The sequence below is a fragment of the Prosopis cineraria genome, unplaced genomic scaffold, assembly GCF_029017545.1.
Source record: "Prosopis cineraria cultivar Desert tree isolate PC_DT_omini unplaced genomic scaffold, ASM2901754v1 PC12, whole genome shotgun sequence".
Lineage (NCBI taxonomy): Eukaryota > Viridiplantae > Streptophyta > Magnoliopsida > Fabales > Fabaceae > Prosopis > Prosopis cineraria.
Window position 1 is genome coordinate 43923159 of NW_026555343.1, and position 18618 is coordinate 43941776.

Here is an 18618-nt window from a genome sequence, read left to right on the forward strand (position 1 = left end):
GTTACTTTTGCTGTCATGACAGCATTTCCGGACCAAATTTTGGAGTGCACCATTTCATCATTTGACCTCCGATCGGAGTGATTCTAAAGCCCACATGTCACTTTTAAAGAATACTATTAGCATACCAAATTTTGAAAAGATCTAACAGACTGATTGAATTTTGTATAGGTTACAATATCACTACTGTAGCTGTCATGACAGCAATGAAATGCTGTCATGACAGCACCTCCAGACCAAATTCTGGAGTGCGCCGTTTCTCCATCCGATATCCGATCGACATGATTTCAAATCTCACACAAAGCTTATAAAAGGTTTTACTTGTGACCTAAATTTTAGAGAAATCCAACGGTTGGATTAAGATTTGGATATACGGATGCAAAAATGCAGCTTTTTTGGTAAAAACCATTTTCAAAATTGTCCAAATCTCATCCTAATGGTCACAAACCTGTGTGAACACTTTGGACATGTCAAATAAGACTAAAAACACCTGATAGAACATTCAAATGATGGAAAACTCTGATACATCAAAATTTGACCACCAGGGTGCCATTTCCCAAAATGGACCCTAAATCTCCAAAATGCACAAATCATATAAGAGTGGTCACAAATCAATCCAAATACCATGTATTTATATAAATACATATGCTAAACATTTTCACTTGGCTCAGAGCTCCTTGTAGGGCCCACGCACCCACTCTCTCTATCCAAGGTGTATGCTTGCCTATAGCACACCATTTGCAATGCAACCACTTTGCATTTGCTTATAGAATCACACACACACACACACACACACACACACACACACACACATATCAAAATAAATATCTGCTTGTAATAGAAACTTAGTCTACTAAGTAAATCCATCAAAACCGCACACCATAACCAAGTTTCCTAGCCACAAGTCTACAAACAGACAAAAATTCATACATAAGCACACAATCCACACATATTCACACACACATACATAATCATATCCTACTGACACCCTAATCCTAAATACATTACAATATATTTGCTTAAAAAAAGGGGTTACAGTTCTTTACAAATCACAAGCAAACCCCTAGCTTTACTCCTTTCCCAGTCCACCACTGGATCCTTCGCCTGGACCTAGAATATTGAAAAGAAAGGGGTGAGACAACCACAGTCTCAGTAACAGAGAAATCTACATTAATTATTACAAAGCAAGCCATAATCAAATAAGCGAATAATAAATTCAACATAGTATATAATTTAGCCATTTAAAATGCATGAATGCATGACCTAGGCCGGTATGGCCTTTCATGACCAACAGAATACCCCCTGGCACTCTTTAACTCGCAGGTAAACCTTATACCTACTTGTACTTCTACAGACATAAAATATAATCTAAGGCATGATCTAATCCACCGAACCGCCTATGCCCCTTCGATGTGAATCCTGAGCAGTCAAAGCTAACTCCCTCCCAAAGCCAGCCCGACTTACTCTCCATGTGAGGGCTACCTTGGCCTAGGCACTCAACCTCATACTTCATATGTCGGATTCCCTCCCCCACTGAGAGGTGTCGAACACTCAATACACTAACCACTTTAGTGCACTGAGCCCATAATACGTAAGGCAACACTGAGTACTGGCAGTGTGCCATAGAATATCAAAAGTACACACCTTCTCATTGGTGAACTCCCACCGAGATCATGCCTTTTATTCGTGTCTAACTTTCCTGAGTATTGACCACTTCAACACTCTAAGGTAGTATAACATTTATAAATCTCCCTTAAACGATTCCTTAGCCTATCTAAGGTACCTTACTTAGTTACACTTCCTTAAGTGCAACTTCTATTTCTTATGATTAAAATACATGTAAACAAATCTCGTTTTCATAAAAACATTGTTGTTAAACAATTAGAAAATATATTTGCACTATAATTAAATTAGTACCCCATAAACCCTTATAAAGCACATTTAAACTTTTAAAACATGTAATATATGATAGCTAGTAATATTTATTCAAAAATAGCTAAAACAGAGTAATAAAAAATATAAATTTCCCCTGTTACCTCAACCCTTTGGTACCAAAAGGGTTCCTTTTGTACAAAATAGAACTTGGCTTGTTCCTTAACTTCCGAACAAATTCCACCAACAATCCCTACAACATATAAGTGATCCACATCACTTATCATGTCAAATAGCATTAATGAAGACTATAACTCATACCACACAACTTGGGTCTATGAGCCATAATCCATCCCAATGGTCCATATATTAAACCAACCATTCACATAGTATCACTTAACCACCAAAAACATTTATTAGCCATCATTAGGCTAATTTTCAATTTATATAATTTTTTTATCAATTAAAAACCTTCACTTAGTGTCACCAACTTTCACCATTAGCCCTTATAATGAAAACCAAACCTTAATTTAAATTTATTGGGCTCAAATAATAAAATTATAACTAAATCAATAAGCTTAAACTATTAAAGAGCAAAAACCCAATTTCTCAGGGTTTATTTTGTGCCTAAAACACCTCTTTTCATCCAATTATCCACTCAAAACATTAGATCACTATATAGAAACTCAAAACATGCTCCCTAGGATCTAAAGAAATAAAAGCTTACAAGAATAAAGCCTTTAGGATTAAAATCTAAAAATTTCCTCTTCCAAAAATTGAAAAAAATCAAGAGAAAGGGAAGAGGATTGAAGTAGGGAGTTTACCTATCGTGTAGCTGAGCTCGTAACGGTCGCAAAGACTTCTAAATCCAAGCCTAACTCCCTCTCTTTCTCCTCTCTTCTTCCTCTCTCTCTCTCTCTCTCTCTCCCATTTGTGCATTTCTTTCCTTGTTCATTTTCTGCATTTTCTGCAATCATTCTGGTCTTTAAATTGCTGATCTAAAGGTTTGGAAAAAATTACAAGAAAGGGCCCAACATTTTTTATTATAGCATAAAAGCTCGAGTCAACTTTGGTAATTTTTCCCATAGTTAAAAATCAAATAAAACCAAACTTTTGCTTAGTAAAATTCAAACTCTGGGCCTCTATCAAATTATTCTAAATTTTAATTTAATTATAGATATTTTATTTTATTTTTAAAATAAATCTGAGTTTTAAAATTTTGGAATGTTACAAAAATAAATATGTGTATAATGATAATTGCCAACTTGATATACAAATGCAATCATAAACTACAAAATAAGTACACAATCATATAAGTAATCACACATTGACCACAGTCTAATTCTCGAAACTCAAGAACCTGATATTAATTTGTAAAAGGTGCCATAAATTGGGACTTAAATCATCACACTAACCATAGTTAATTAAGGACTAACCTAAAAGGGTTATCCTATATAGATTAACTTAAATAAATTATTAACACATATTTTTACAAACTATTTAAAACAAAGAGATTTTAAATCTTTAAAATATTTCAAGAGCTCACATTATTCAATTAAACCTGTGTGAAAGCATGATTAAGAAACACATCTCAAGATGGGGAAAAGCTTTCCCCTTATTTTCTCTTTGTGCCATACTCCATATAATATATATATATATATATATATTCACGAACATAATATTTGGTCACTCAAACCCTTCCATAACTGGCAATAGGGGGCCAAGGTCTCAATCACATTTATCATAATTATTATCACCTAGTCATCATATTCTATATATCATATATTCATCAATAACTCATTATATGCATGAACTTTTTTTTCATTCATATGTAGTTAATATCATCTACTCACCCTTAGACATAAAAAAATATAAGGGAAGACCGTAACAGCATTCAAGTTCTCAATCTCATAGATAACAACTATTTTCACTTGCACAACTATTTTAGCCCACTAATATAAACATAAGCACCAAACCGTATTCCTAAGGGCCTAAAATACACTTCCATCCAACACAAAACCCATAATGCAAGTGGATCAAGAATATATTGTCTTAATTGACAATATCATAAACTGAATATACATATCAAAATAAAAAGAGAAAGGCCTACAGAAGTGATTATTATCACTTAGCTTGATACTCATTTCCTCTGTTCTTTTCGAATGAACACAGGGTTACCTTACTACCTAAGGCTTTAATCATATCGTAAGAGGCTACCATGCTAGGATTACCTTACTCACTCATAAACACAATGAGGTGTCATAACTAAAGCTAGCTTACCTGTAACATCCCGAAATTTTAAGACTCGGATTTATAAAAATAAAATAAAATAAAATATTTATAATTAAATTAAAATTTAGAATAATTTGATAAAGGCCCAGATTTTGAATTTTACTAAGTAAAAGTTTGGTTTTATTTTATTTTTAACTATGGAAAAAATTACCAAAGTTGACTCGGGCTTTTGTGCAATAATAAAAAATGTTGGGCCCTTTCTTGTAATTTTCCCTAAACTTTTTGACCAGCAATTTAAAGACCAAAACTGATGCAGAAACGCAGAAACTAAATTGGAAAGAAAGGAAAGGAAAGGAAACGCACGAGAGGGAGGGAGGAAGAAGAGAAGAGAAAGGGAGGGAGTTAGGCTTGGATCTAGGAGTCTTTACGACCGTTGCAAGCTCGGCTACACGATAGGTAAACTCCCTACTTCAATCCTCTTCTCTTTCTCTTGATTTTCTTCAATTTTTGGAAGAGAAAATTTTTAGATTTTGATCCCAAAGGTTTTATTCTTGTAAGCTTTTGTTTCTTTGAATCCTAGGGAGTATGTTTTGAGTTTCTATATAGTGATCTAATATTTTGAGTGGATAATTGGATGAAAAGAGGTATTTTGGGCACAAAATAAACCTTGAGAAATTGGGTTTTTGCTCCTCAATGGTTTAAGCCTGTTGATTTAGTTATAATTTTGCTATTTGAACCCAATAAGATTTAAATTAAGGTTTAGTTTTCATTATAAGGGCTAATGGTGAAAGTTGGTGGCACTAAGTAAAGGTTTTTAATTGATTAAAAAATTATATAAATTGGAAATTAGCCTAGTAATGGCTAATAAATGGTTTTGGTGATTAAGTGATACTATATGAATGGTTGGTTTAATATATGGACCATTGGGATGGATTATGGCTCATAGACCCAAGTTGTGTGGTATGAGTTCATTAATACTATTTGACATGATAAGTGATGTAGATCACTTATATGTTGTAGGAATTATTGGTGGAATTTGTTCAGAAATTAAGGAACAAGTTGAGCCCTATTTTATACAAGGGGAACTCTTTTGGTACCAAAGGGTTGAGGTAACAGGGGAAATTTATATTTTTTATTACTCTGTTTTAGCTATTTTTGAATAAATATTACTAGCTATCATGCATTACATGTTTTAAAAGATTAAATGTGCTTTATAAGGGGTTATGGGGTACTAATTTGATTATAGTGAAAATATGTTTTCTAATTATTTAATAACAATGTTTTTATGGAAACGAGATTTATTTACATGTATTTTAATCATAAGGAATAGAAGTTACACTTAAGGAAGTGTAACTAAGTAAGGTACCTTAGATAAGCTAAGGAATCGTTTAAGGGAGATTTATAAATGTTATACTACCTTATAGTGTTGAAGTGGTCAATAGTTGGGAAAGGTAGACAAGAGTAAAAGGCATGATCTTGGTGGGAGTTCACCAATGAAAAGGTGTGGATTTTTGATATTTTATGGCACACTGTCAGTACTCAGTGTTGTCTTGCGTATTGTGGGCTCAGTGTACTAAAGTGGTTAGTATATTGAGTGTTCGACACCTCTCAGTGAGGGAGGGAATCCGACATATGAAGTGTGAGGTTGAGTGCCTAGGCCAAGGTAGCCCTCACATGGAGAGCAAGTCGGGCTGGCTCTGGGAGGGAGTTAGCTTTGACTGCTCAGGATTCACGTCGAAGGGGCATAGGCGGTTCGGTGGATTAGATCATGCCTTAGATTCTGTTTTGTGCCTGTGGAGGTACAAGTGGGTATAAGGTTTACCTGCGAGTTAAAGAGTGCCAGGGGGCATTCTGTTGGTCATGAAAGGCCATACCGGCCTAGGTCATGCATTCATGCATTTTAAATGGCTAAATTATATACTATGTTAAATTTATTATTCGTTTATTTGATTATGGCTTACTTTGTAATAATCAATGTAGATTTCGCTGTTACTAAGACTGTGGTTGTCTCACCCCTTTCTTTTCAATATTCTAGTCCAGGCGAAGGATCGAGTGGTGGACGGGGAAAGGAGCAAAGCTAGGTGTTTGCTTGTGATTTGTAAAGAACTGCAACCCCTTTCTTTTGAGCAAATATATTGTAATGTATTTAGGATTAGGGTGCTAATAGGATATGATTATGTATATGTGTGTGAATATGTGTGGATTGTGTGCTTGTGTATGAATTTTTGTCTGTTTATAGACTTGTGGCTAGGAAACTTAGTTATGGTGTATGATTTTGATGGATTTACTTAGTAAACCAAGTTTCTATTACAAGCAAATATTTATTTTGATATATATATATGATTTTATAAGCAAATGTAAAGTGGTTGCATTGCAAATGATGTGCTATGGGCAAACATACACTTTGGATAGAGAGAATGGGTGCGTGGGCCCCACAAGGAGCTCTGAGCCAAGTGAAAATGTTTAGCATATGTATTTATATAAATACATGGTATTTAGATTGATTTGTGACCACTCTTGTATGATTTGTGCATTTTGGGGTTTAGGGTCCATTTTGGGAAATGGCACTCGGGTGGTCAAATTTTGATGTATGGGGGTTTTTCATCATTTGAATGTTCTATCAGGTGTTTTTAGTCTTATTTGACGTGTCCAAAGTGTTCCCACAGGTTTGTGACCATTAGGATGAGATTTGGACAATTTTGAAAATGGTTTTTACCAAAAAACTGCACTTTTGCATCCGGGTGTCCAAATCTTAATCCGACCATTGGATTTCTCTAAAATTTGGGTCACAAGTAAAACCTTTTATAAGCTTCGTGTGGGATTTGGAATCATGTCGATCGGATATCGGATGGAGAAACGGCGCACTCCAGAATTTGGTCTAGAGGTGCTGTCATGACAGAAATGCTATCATGACAGCTACAGTAGTTATATTATAACCTGCACAAAATTCAATCCGTTCATTGGATCTTTTCAAAATTTGGTATGCTAATAGTATTCTTAAAAAAGTGACATGTGGGCTTTGGAATCACTCCAATCGGAGGTCGGATGATGAAATGGTGTACTCCGAAAGTTGGTCCGAAAGTGCTGTCATGACAGCTAAAAGGTGACCAAATTTATAACATGTCCAATTTTTAATCTGACTGTTGGATCTTTTTGAAATTTGGCATACTTATAGTACCCTTTAAATGTGATGTGTGAGCTTTAAAATCACTTCGATCGGAGGTCAAATGACGAAACGGTTCCTCCCGGAAGTTGGCCCAGGAGGGCTATTATGATAGCAATTTAATGCTGTCATGATAGCATCTTTTTATTTTACTTTCGTCTAGCTTGCTTCCGCGTGTTATAGGTAGAACCTATAAATTTTTTTAAAGGCTTTAAATATTTACTTTGTAATTGTGTATTTGCTTAGTGATTTAAATGATTTGTTTCCTAAGTTGATTTTAGGATTAATTCCTTAACTACACTTAGTTTATTTGAATTGTATGATTTTTAGATAACACTCGGGGCAAGTGTTACACTACCCCAAACTCCAAGTATGCTAGTAGGATTATTAAGTCCCTTAATAGCAACAATGCTAGAGTACCCTACCAGGTAAATAGTGGCTATAACCTCTAGAATTATCGATTAATAGCCAAGTACTATATAAATTTTGCACAATCGCCAGATCCTTCAGTAAGGCGAACTCCCGCCATGTGATCATGCTCATGAGAAAATGCATTTCATTCATAATTACTTACATGTTCCTCAATTTTCATACTCAACAAGCATCAAGAATAATCATATCTTAATTGTTTCTCATACATCAATTTTCATGCTACCATATAAATCACATTGACATCATATAAAAACTCAACATACTCATACACAATTCATCACCAAGTATAATCCATAATTTATAATCAAGAGTATGTATATCATCATCAACCCTCAGTCTCATTACTCAAATTCTTTACATGTGCCATAATTAACTGGATCACAAATTATAGGATTTCAACATGGCTACATAAGCATTATAAACAACAATTTCAAGGTTTGGATATATATATATATATATATATTTATTTATTTATTTGTTTCACAAACATAAATAATTAATTAACACATAAATGCATAAAATAGATTTCTCCCGATTATTTCAACCTTTGAGAGGTCAAATATTACCCCTCAAGTCAATACTCCTAAAGCTTTCTAAAGCTTGAATGTGTCAAATAAATATAAATCTATAATAATCATATTTCAATATGTCAATAATATTATTAACACAATGTTCACTCATATTTTAACACCTAAGTATTTATTTATTTATTTATTTTATGACCTTAGCCTTAGTCTCGTGAATTCTAAAATTTAATTTTATATAATTGAACTTATCTACTTTATTAAATAGCTTCCTTCACAATAATTTCATTGAGATTTGGCTAAAATTATCAACAATTTTCTAATATCAAAATTTCTCTTTTTATTTCATAAATTTGCATCTAAAAATACTCAAAAATTATAAATTTAGTCTCAAGCCTAGAATCATCATTCTATAGCCATAATAATTTATTTATCATCCTAAATAATTATCTAGTAATTAATAAATCAATTTATAATTTTAGATTTACCAAAAATCTAACTATAAGAGTCTACGGATCAACTCAAAGGTTTTAAATTTTAATTTTATCAACAAAATAATAATCTAAAATATCTATTATACTACTAAAAACCTCAATAACCATGTTTATTCATCAAAAAATTCATCCCTCTTTCAAATCTTATATTTTTTATGATCCCAAAATTTGAAACTAAAGAAAAAATATGAGAAAAAATATTTAGAAAACTTACATAGTTTTATAATGCTTGAAATCTCATTCAAAATATTCTATTATACAGTCTGACTTTCAAAATTAGCTCCCTTTGATGACTTGCACATGCTCTATTTCTTTTGCTTTGCTCTTCTCGGTTGCGCACACAAAGGAAAATGGAAAAGGAAAGAGAAAATGAAAAAAAGAAATTGAAGAGGGGGTGTGAAATAAAGTGATGTAGGTCCCACACTATCCTTATTTCATTTAACATTTAAAAAAAAGATACACTAAACACACACACCCCCCAATAGTAGAAATCCGCTCCTTCTTTCTTCATTTTTTTGCATTCATTTTTCCTTCTTCTTTTTCCCTTTTTTAATAATATAATCATTATTTCTTTTTTAAAAAAATCATAACTTAAAATTTTATTCTAAATTAAATTCAATAATAATTCTCTAACTAAAAATATTTATATCTAAATATTCATCAAAAATTAATCATTTTTCATTGATTAATTTAATTAATCTTAGGTTAAATTTTAGGATGTTACAATGTTAACTAATAAAATCTGAATAAAAGAATGATGAATATGATAAATTGCTGATTAAACAACATGATGAACAATACAACTCTGACTTGAAAAAGAAATCATGAATCTCGAAAACACTGTGAGATAATTAGGACCTTTATTAATCACCTTAGAGATGGGGTGCAACCCCCTATTCAACTTAACAATATAGTGGCCTTTATATAGACTTTTAGGATCACTAACAAAGCTAGTGATTAACTCTAATCACTTATAATATTTGTTTATAATATTCCAACAAAAAGTATCAAATCTAGATCATTCAAGTTCCAAAACATAATTTTAAGCAGAGTCCTAGAGCTACAGCAATATGACATATAAATGCACAACACAAGAGGGGTATAAAATTAAGAGCCCTTAAGTAGCCTTTCTCTTCTTTCACCTTCCCTAGTCCTTATATGATTCCTTCCCTAGAACAATGGTAAATAGACAACAGTGGGATTCAATGTATTAGTAGTAGTTGATTATTCAAGCATACACCAGCAAATTCTTTTGAAAACGTAGTTATAAAATATTAAAAGTTCATTATCACTCTTTCCAATATACCATTCCACATAAAATTTGGCAAACACATTAAATATAATTATAATAGTATGCTTCAATAATAAAGTTGAAAATATGGATTGGGTTATATGGGTTAGCTAGAATAACCTATCATATGAGTCAAGTTGAGTTGGAAAAAAGTTAGACTAAATAAAATAGGTTTTTTTTTCCCCATATGAGATAACTCTTGAATCATATTGGCTAACCCTAATGAGTTAGAGTTAGCCTATTTAACCCATATTATTTAAAAAATTAAAAATAAAAGAAAAAGGGTTGAACAACATGACTTTTGATAAATTGATGAGAATGATTTGGCATGGTTAGTTCAATTTATATATTTTGTACAAATATTATAGTTTAATATTTGTGCAAAGAAGAAAAAATACCCCCAAGTGGTCGATGAAACATCTCCTTTACTAATCATAATGAACCATTTAAACTCATGATAATCAATTGATTAACCCATTTAAGAAGATTACCAAGTTTTTAATTTCAAATCAAGGGATCCCAAGTTTTGTTAAGTTAAAACACATTTGAATCATTTATTGACTCTTCAATCTGAGTAAAAATAAATTATGGAAGCATGAGATATCTCAAAGAAGTGAGAGAAATTAAAAGTAGTTGAAAAACAACTTGTTTGTTGTAAAACAAGGTAATGTGCTGTAGCTTGTGGATACCACACTATGTCATATTGCTCTTTGTGCCATGCACTGTGTTCAGGCACAAATGCACCGTGGCATATTGCACGTTTTATGACAATAGAATTAGGCAACTTTTGCCGTGCCCTAAATTTTCACTCGATGTCTGAATATCATGATCTAGGTGTTTACAGAAAGTTTTTTTTTGTAAACTAGCTAACAGCATGGGTTTCACTTTCAAAACAAGTCACACCAGGAAGTTAGACACCCAAACACATTTTTATCATTTTTCATAACTTCCACATATAAAAGGATGTCCAAAACCCATAACAAGTACCAGAAGCTATTCCTAACACCCAAACCATATTCATTAAACCTAGAACTAACAGTACAACACATCACACGTATTTAAATACCAGTATAACACAAAATCACTTCTCAACCCCTTAATAGGAAAAAATAGATGGGGGAGGTAAATTCATTGCATTACATTCATAATCATTTAAACATATTCAAAACAACATTTTTACACTTGTATTAATATTCTGGCCCTATTAACATATATATTTTATCATACACAATCACTCAAAATCCAAAATACAATCCAAATATTTGCAACAAATAGTGCAAGTGTAACAATATGCAACCTATAATTGGCAATAATATTCTATTACGTAAAATAAATAAATACAAGAGGCATATAAAAGGAATGCATAGATTCCTAAGCCTCAGTAGCTTTATCCCTTTCAGTACTAGAGCTAGAGCTTGTGAAGTATTAAATGAAAGGGGTGAGTCTAACCACTTAGTAACTAAGGTAAAACCTACCTTATGCAGTTATTTAACAATTATAATTAAACATATGCATATGAAACAGAGTTCTTAACTTATTATTACTCAGTTAGCTTATCTTTATCTCTACGTACGATATGTAACATCCTGATTTTTAGATAATAAAGAAATTGTGGAATTAGGTTTTATTGAGGATAAAAAATGATAATAATAGGAATTTATATTATTTGAGGTTATTTAGAAATAATATTATGGTTAGGTATTTAATTATGAATTAAAAATTTAAATTTAAAATCACATAGGCAATATTTAGTTATGATATAATATATAAATAATTTTTTTATGTGTGTGTTAAAAAAAAAGAAGGTAGAAGGAACTAAAAAAAGGAGGGTGGAAGGTTGTTGTTTCTAAGTCCCACATTGGTTAGATGTGGGAAGAGAAGAGGTGCTTTTATGTATAAAAAGGAGGGGGTATGTGCATTAGGAAGCATGAAGGGCTAAGATATAATTTGGAGGAAATTGCAACTTTTGGCCCAAGAGTTTGAATAATTAAATTCAAACCTATAGTATAATTGTGGGACCCACAATCCCATTTTTATATTATTTTTCTCTCTTTCTCTCACGTTGCTTGGCGTGTTCTCGCAAGGGGAGATTATTTTCTTTTTCTTCAGGTATGCTCTAACTTTCCTGTTTAGATTAGCATTTAAAAAATTATTTAATTACAAAATTAATTTTATAGTTATTTTCTAAATAGTATTAGCTTTCTAGTTATATGATTATTTTGTAGAATAGAACAAATATTTTGATTAGGATTTTCTATAGGATAGTTAATCTGATGATATGATAGATTAAAAATATAGGTTGAAGTTCTTAGGGATATAATAAATATTATAGAATATTTTCTTGAGGTTGAAACTCATGTTTAAAAATTTTTAAGTTAAACTCTAGATCTATATGGTTGAATTTATGTTGAATCTGAGATGTAGGGATGAACCTCTAATTATTAAATATTTATTTAAGTCAAAATAGGTATTTTTGAGGTTATAGAAAGGTGATTTGAGGCTTCAGGATAATTCTAAAATTTTTAATTTATTTTTGGACGAATTTTTAGAATATAGAAGGATGAAATTGCGATACTAGAAGTGATTTGAGGCTTAAAAATAGTTTATTAGGGTGTGAGAATTTTAGAAAAGAATTTGGAAAGTTAAATGAGGCATAAATCTTAAATTAGTGTTAATATGGATTATAGATCTAAGACTTTCTAACTTTTTAAATTAAAATTATTTATTTTAATGTAAAATTAATATATAGTATTATGAAATAACTATGTAGATTGTGTTGACAAAGATAGTGGTGAAAGAGAAGTTGTGAAGGGGAACTTGTTATTCAAGACACAAGGTAACCATTATTAATGTGTTGTGATGAGTGTGTTTGTAAATGGTTATGTGTTGTTTTGTTGTTTGAAAAAATTATGAATTATTAAAATAAATACTGTTATATACTTGTTTGAAATTAATGTCAAGTGGGTCAAAAATTTATTTTTGTTTATCATGATGAGATATTATTGTTTTGATATATTCCTGTTTGAATATTTGAATGATGCATGACTTGTCAGAGTATTTTAATGTATGGTGTTAATGGGAATTTCTGTTCGGTTAATTATTACCACGTGGTAAGCCCTCATTGGACCCAATGAGTGGCGTGTCGCTTGGTCCAACTCACCTTTGGCCGGGTGATTTAGCGTCCGAGCATGGCAAAAGGAGGATATAAGGTGCAGTCATGCAATTAAATACTTGTTCGGTTTGTTTGAAAATATTGTTCGGTTAAATGTTTTGTGTGCCTGCTTAGCAATCGCATGATTAGTTACATCCGCATGCATCATTACATATTAATTTTTGGTTACTGGGACTTTTAAGTCTCATTCCCCGTGGTTAACATTTTTACAGCAGCGAGTCCGGCCGAAAAAGCACCAGAGGTGTAACTTTGGTGTATAAGATACCATCTTTTACGTTGCCTCTCATTTTGTATTATGCAATGTATCTTGTGCCAACCTAGGACATATCTTATTTTGACAACATGTAAACTCTAATCCTTTTTATTAAATGCATTTATATGACCAAGAGGATTATGTTTGTCCCTCTTAATTCATGACCTGATTTGAATATCATGCCATGAGGATCCTGTCTGTCCCTCATGGTTCTAATTGCTTTTTGAGATATTTTATGACCTGTGGTATATTGTCTTGGATGTATCATGGTAGAAATTTTTCTACCATAATAAGCGTATGATAAGGGTTCAATGAAAAAATAATTTATTGAATTAATAATTTGTGAAAAATCAGTTTGTAAATTCGAGGGTGTTACACGATATAACATCATAAGACACTTAGACATGTGACCATGATCAGATATATCAACACGACTTGTCACAACTCAAATATATGACACGTTATATATTTTCATAGGCAATGATCAACCAACCTTATATCTTATTTATTTCCTCCAACTGAAACCATAGGCTATAACATTGAATAAGACTCTGTCCGTGTGACTAGACTACCCAAGCTCACTAATTGTGAGGTGTGACCTAGCCAAAGATCACATGACTCACTCTTAGATCATGGCTTCTCCCACTATTGAATCTCTGGAGTGTCGTATGCCCTAAGCTAATCTCCTTGATAAACTGATAGAGAGAGCTAGGTTTTACACTATTAGAAAAAGTTAGATTTACAAGGAAATTTAGCAAGGACTTGTGTATTTCTCTCCAAATGATTGAATTAGTGAGAAATTTTGCAAGGAAATTTAATTTTGTCTCTAAAAATTATTTAGTGAGGAAAGTTAGCGATGAATAACATGTTCCTCTCTAATGTGCTTAATTAGTGAGGAAAATTAATGAGGAATACAGTAGTCCTCTCTAAAAATTTAAATTGTGAGGAAATTAGCAAGGAAATATGTTCCTATCTAATTAGTAAGGAATTGGCGAGGAATGATTATTCCTCTCTAAAAAATTAATAGCAAAATTAAAAAATAATAATAATTAGAAGGGTTCTAATTTTTTATTTACTTTTTTAAAAATGTACCTATTTTACCAAACTATTATTTTGTACTATATTAATATATATAAAAAATATTTTCTAAAGATTTATAATGCCTTATATATAATTATTTTTAAAAAATTATAATATCTTATATATAAAAAACTATTTTTATTTTATAAGATATTTTATATAAAAAATACTTTCTTAAAAAATATATTCCCTCTATAATTTCATATATCTCCAATTTGCTTTTTCAGACCCAATATTATTCCCTCCATTTTGTTCCCGCGTAAATCTAACGTAACCCTACTCTGTCTTATTTCTTCGCGCGTTCGACAAGGTTGACTCACTCATCGTGCGGCCGCTCAAACCATAGGCGCAAGAGATGCTAGCACTCGGGCGAGGACATGCAGGTGAGAACGTGCAAGAGAATCACTTAATCATGGTTGATTTTGTCTTTAATCTAACCTCTTCATTAACTTCATCTACCAAATCTTCAAGTTGCAGTAATATTGGCCATGTTTGAGTTCCAGTTTCTATCATTGTTTCAGTTGTTGAAGGGAGAACTTCTCTTTCACCAGGTTTTTATATGATTCAAACTACTGTGTGGCTTGTTCTGTTCTTCCCTAGTGTCAATGAATTTTTCTATTCTTCCAATTTGTGGGTTTAGTTTCCATGTAAGTAAAATCAAGGAACAAGATTTTGTGAGATTGAATTGTACGATACTAATGGCCGAGATAGAGATTGAATTGTATTTAAAACAGAATAGGAAATCCTATTTTTTTCTGTTTTTTTGCCTTTGCTTTTGCTGTAGCCAGTGCACCTTTTCTTTCTCCTTCCGAATAAAGAGCATGCTCAATTTTACCGGTTGATGTTTTTGTTTGGATAAAGAGATGAGTGGCTTTTGTTTTTGCCTAACAGTACATTGGTTGCAATTTTTAGTATTGTCCTTCTTTTAGCAGCTAAGTGTTCCACCTGTCTTTTTGCTGTCTTTAAACCATGATGGTAACTGGGTAAATGGGAAATTGAGGAACTTATTCTGACAATTCCAAACTTTCTATAGAATAGCTAGTTTAATTACATTGCTAATAAATGTTAGTCTAGTCTATAAGTTTTTAGTTTATAAATCGTGGATTCAAATCTCCTACTTAAATAAAGATTTAACTGATAGACAATATATAAATATTTTTATAAGCATCCTTTTAATTAATGCTTGACAAGTTGATGAGCTCTTATGACTTGGCTCATTTAAATATTTTTAAGCAAATCTTATTCAATTATGTTAAGCCCTAATGGTATGCTAGCACATTGAGCAGCTTTTGTTACCCTTGATCAGAAGGCAAGCACATTTCTATTCAAAGTGGTGCTCTAATCGATAATCTCTATGTTGCACTCCTTGAATTTTCCAGACATTATTTATTACACGAAAGCCCGCTTGCCCAGAATATACATACATAGACTTGACACCCTCTAGGCATTCTTCACAATATCAACTAAACATGCTTTCATCTCACACACCTTTTTTAAAAAGAAGACATAAAAATAAAGTCCTTTCAAAGGTCCAAGATAGCAAATCGCTAAATCCTCAATAGATCAAATATAAACATCTTATATACATTTACAGCTACAAGCATCCACCTCTGGTATATTCCTTACATCTGTCTGATGAGTTTTGCATGTCCTGAAACTGAAAAGATTGGATGAAGTATTTTTCTTAGCTTATTCTATGATTGATGTTTACTATTTACTTTTATTATATATTCCTTATACATTTACATTTTTCTTTTGAGATCCTTCTTTTATATGTTTACTATTTACTCTTCTTGTTTTTTCTTTACACTGTTAGCTTAGCTCTTTCCTATCAGCTTGTTGTGTTCTCTATGCATTCCTCTTCGTGTATATGTGTGCATCTATCCTCATGTTTTTTCTTTTAAATATCAGAAAAAACCCCTTCCTTAGGCTCGAAATTTCTTGTTATATACATTGCTGTTACATCCTTTTCTTAACTGTTCTATTCATCTCTCTTTAATTTTGCCTGTAGCATCCAAATCATATAATTTTTTTTAGTTCCTAACTGTATGTTAGTGTTAAAACTTACTCTAATGTATCTTTTCAACTGCCAATAGCTTAGGAGTCAGATGCATGTTTGATTTACTTTCTTCCTTTAGTCAGCTTTATGTATTCACTTTCTTCCTTTAGTCAGCTTTATGCTTCTTTTCCTATTTTTTTCTCAAGCTCTGTTATGTATCAATCTCAACTCATCACTTGTGATGCTGATTGCTTTGAACTAGTAGGTCTTCTTTTGAGACTATTTTTACTTGTTTCTTGCTCTTTAGATATTGATTTATAGATAACGGATAAGTTATTTCCAGATCATTTTTGACTAATCTAGAAGTTATATAATGTTATTATAGATTTATTTGGGCTGTTTATGGCTAAGGAAATTGTTTGGACTATAATGAGGAATTTTGGAATTTATATTAGTATTTTTGGAGGATTAGAGGTGATAGATTAGAAAGATAAAGAGATGTTTTTGAGGTTGAATCAGAATCCTTCTTTTACAAAATTAATTATTTAAAATTGATAGAAGAAATTTGGGATTGATATGGTATTTATTGAAAATTTATCTTACTTTTGTAGGTTAAAATTTGGTACTGTTCTCCGACTGAGAAGATCATGAGCTAGTATTTTAATGTTATTACTTCAGTTTGAAGTGAAGTAACCACATTTAACTTATCTTGAATGCCAGATTTTGTTTTAGATTGATTTTGTAATTATTATGGATATATATATATATATATATTTGATTATATTACTGCCACATACTATATGATTTGGTTTATTGCTGATATGAAAATATTCTATTTAGTCGGGTGTTATATATGCATTGGATAGAGTTTTGGCATGCATATATCTCTATTTTCATCTCCTGTATAATGTCATGAATCATCATTGCTCTTATTAACATGCTGTGTCAGCTTGTATAATGTCATGAATTACAATCTCCAGCTATTTAGTCCTTGTATATACATGTTCGATTCTCTTAAATTCTTCCCCATTACTTTTATATTGTATCTACTTAAGCAATTAGTATAGCATTGAAGTTAATATATCAACTTTTTTGATTTAGGCAGAATTGTCCAGTCTTAAGGAGTTGGTATTTACATGCTAAATTATGGTCCTTGTTTGTAATTCAGATAATTAACATGCCTGGCAATCTAAATGCTGTTGTTGAGTGTATGAAACACATGCTAATTCTTGCCCTGTTAAGCTTTTTCGATGTCAGATTGAAGAAAAAAGACATTGTGCATCATATTCAACCTGGTATTCTTGCTAATATGTTAATTGATTATCTATGCTTCTATCTACTATTTAGCTATGCCAACAGGGAGAGGCCGAAGAAGAATACAAGGGGGTAGAGGGAGTGGCATTAGTGCTAGCAGTACAAATTCTTCTAAGCAATTAGATCCAAATGGTGGTGGAAAATAGCTATGTTATTTCCTAAGTTTTTCCTTTATTTTATATGCATGAGATACTTAGAACTCTTATTGAGTTTATTATTCTACTATCTTATAATATTGTATGACTTTTGATATGTGGTTAACATATTGAACCACTTATGATATGACTTTTCATATATGAATTACAGATTGAACCACTTATATTATATTGTTTAGATTTCATTTTTTTAGTTAATTGCTTGATTAAACAGGATTTATTTATAATCAAAATTTTGATTCTTACACAACCAATGTGCAATTTAGTGAGGAAATTGTAAGGAAATTATTTCTCTCTAACTAATCTGATTTGTGACGAATTAGAGAGGAATTAATTCATCTCTAATCATTTGCTGTCCTGATATTTTTTTCCAATTATAATATATTAGCGAGGAAATAGCGACAACATATTCCTCGCTAATTTTAGTAAGGAAAATATCCCTCGCAAAAAGTCCTGGCTAAAACATGCGATTAGCAGGAATTAGTGAGGCATTTAACTTGTCTCTAAAATTAGAGAGGATAACAAGTCCTCGCTAATTCCTCGCTAAAATTAGAGAGGAAAATAAAGGTCCTCGCTAATTCCTCGCTAATTAGCGAGAAAAAAATTACTCCTTGCTAAATATTAGCAACCCATCATTTAG

General features: G+C 31.7%; 1 long non-coding RNA gene across 1 annotated transcript; it reads left to right on the plus strand.

Moving 5' to 3' along the window:
- The first annotated feature begins 14758 nt into the window (after positions 1–14758).
- On the plus strand, positions 14759–18147 carry LOC129288688 (uncharacterized). The gene is made up of 3 exons (XR_008588044.1): positions 14759–14893; positions 14988–15061; positions 17857–18147. It is a non-coding gene; the product is annotated as an uncharacterized LOC129288688 (long non-coding RNA).
- The last annotated feature ends 471 nt before the right edge of the window (positions 18148–18618 follow it).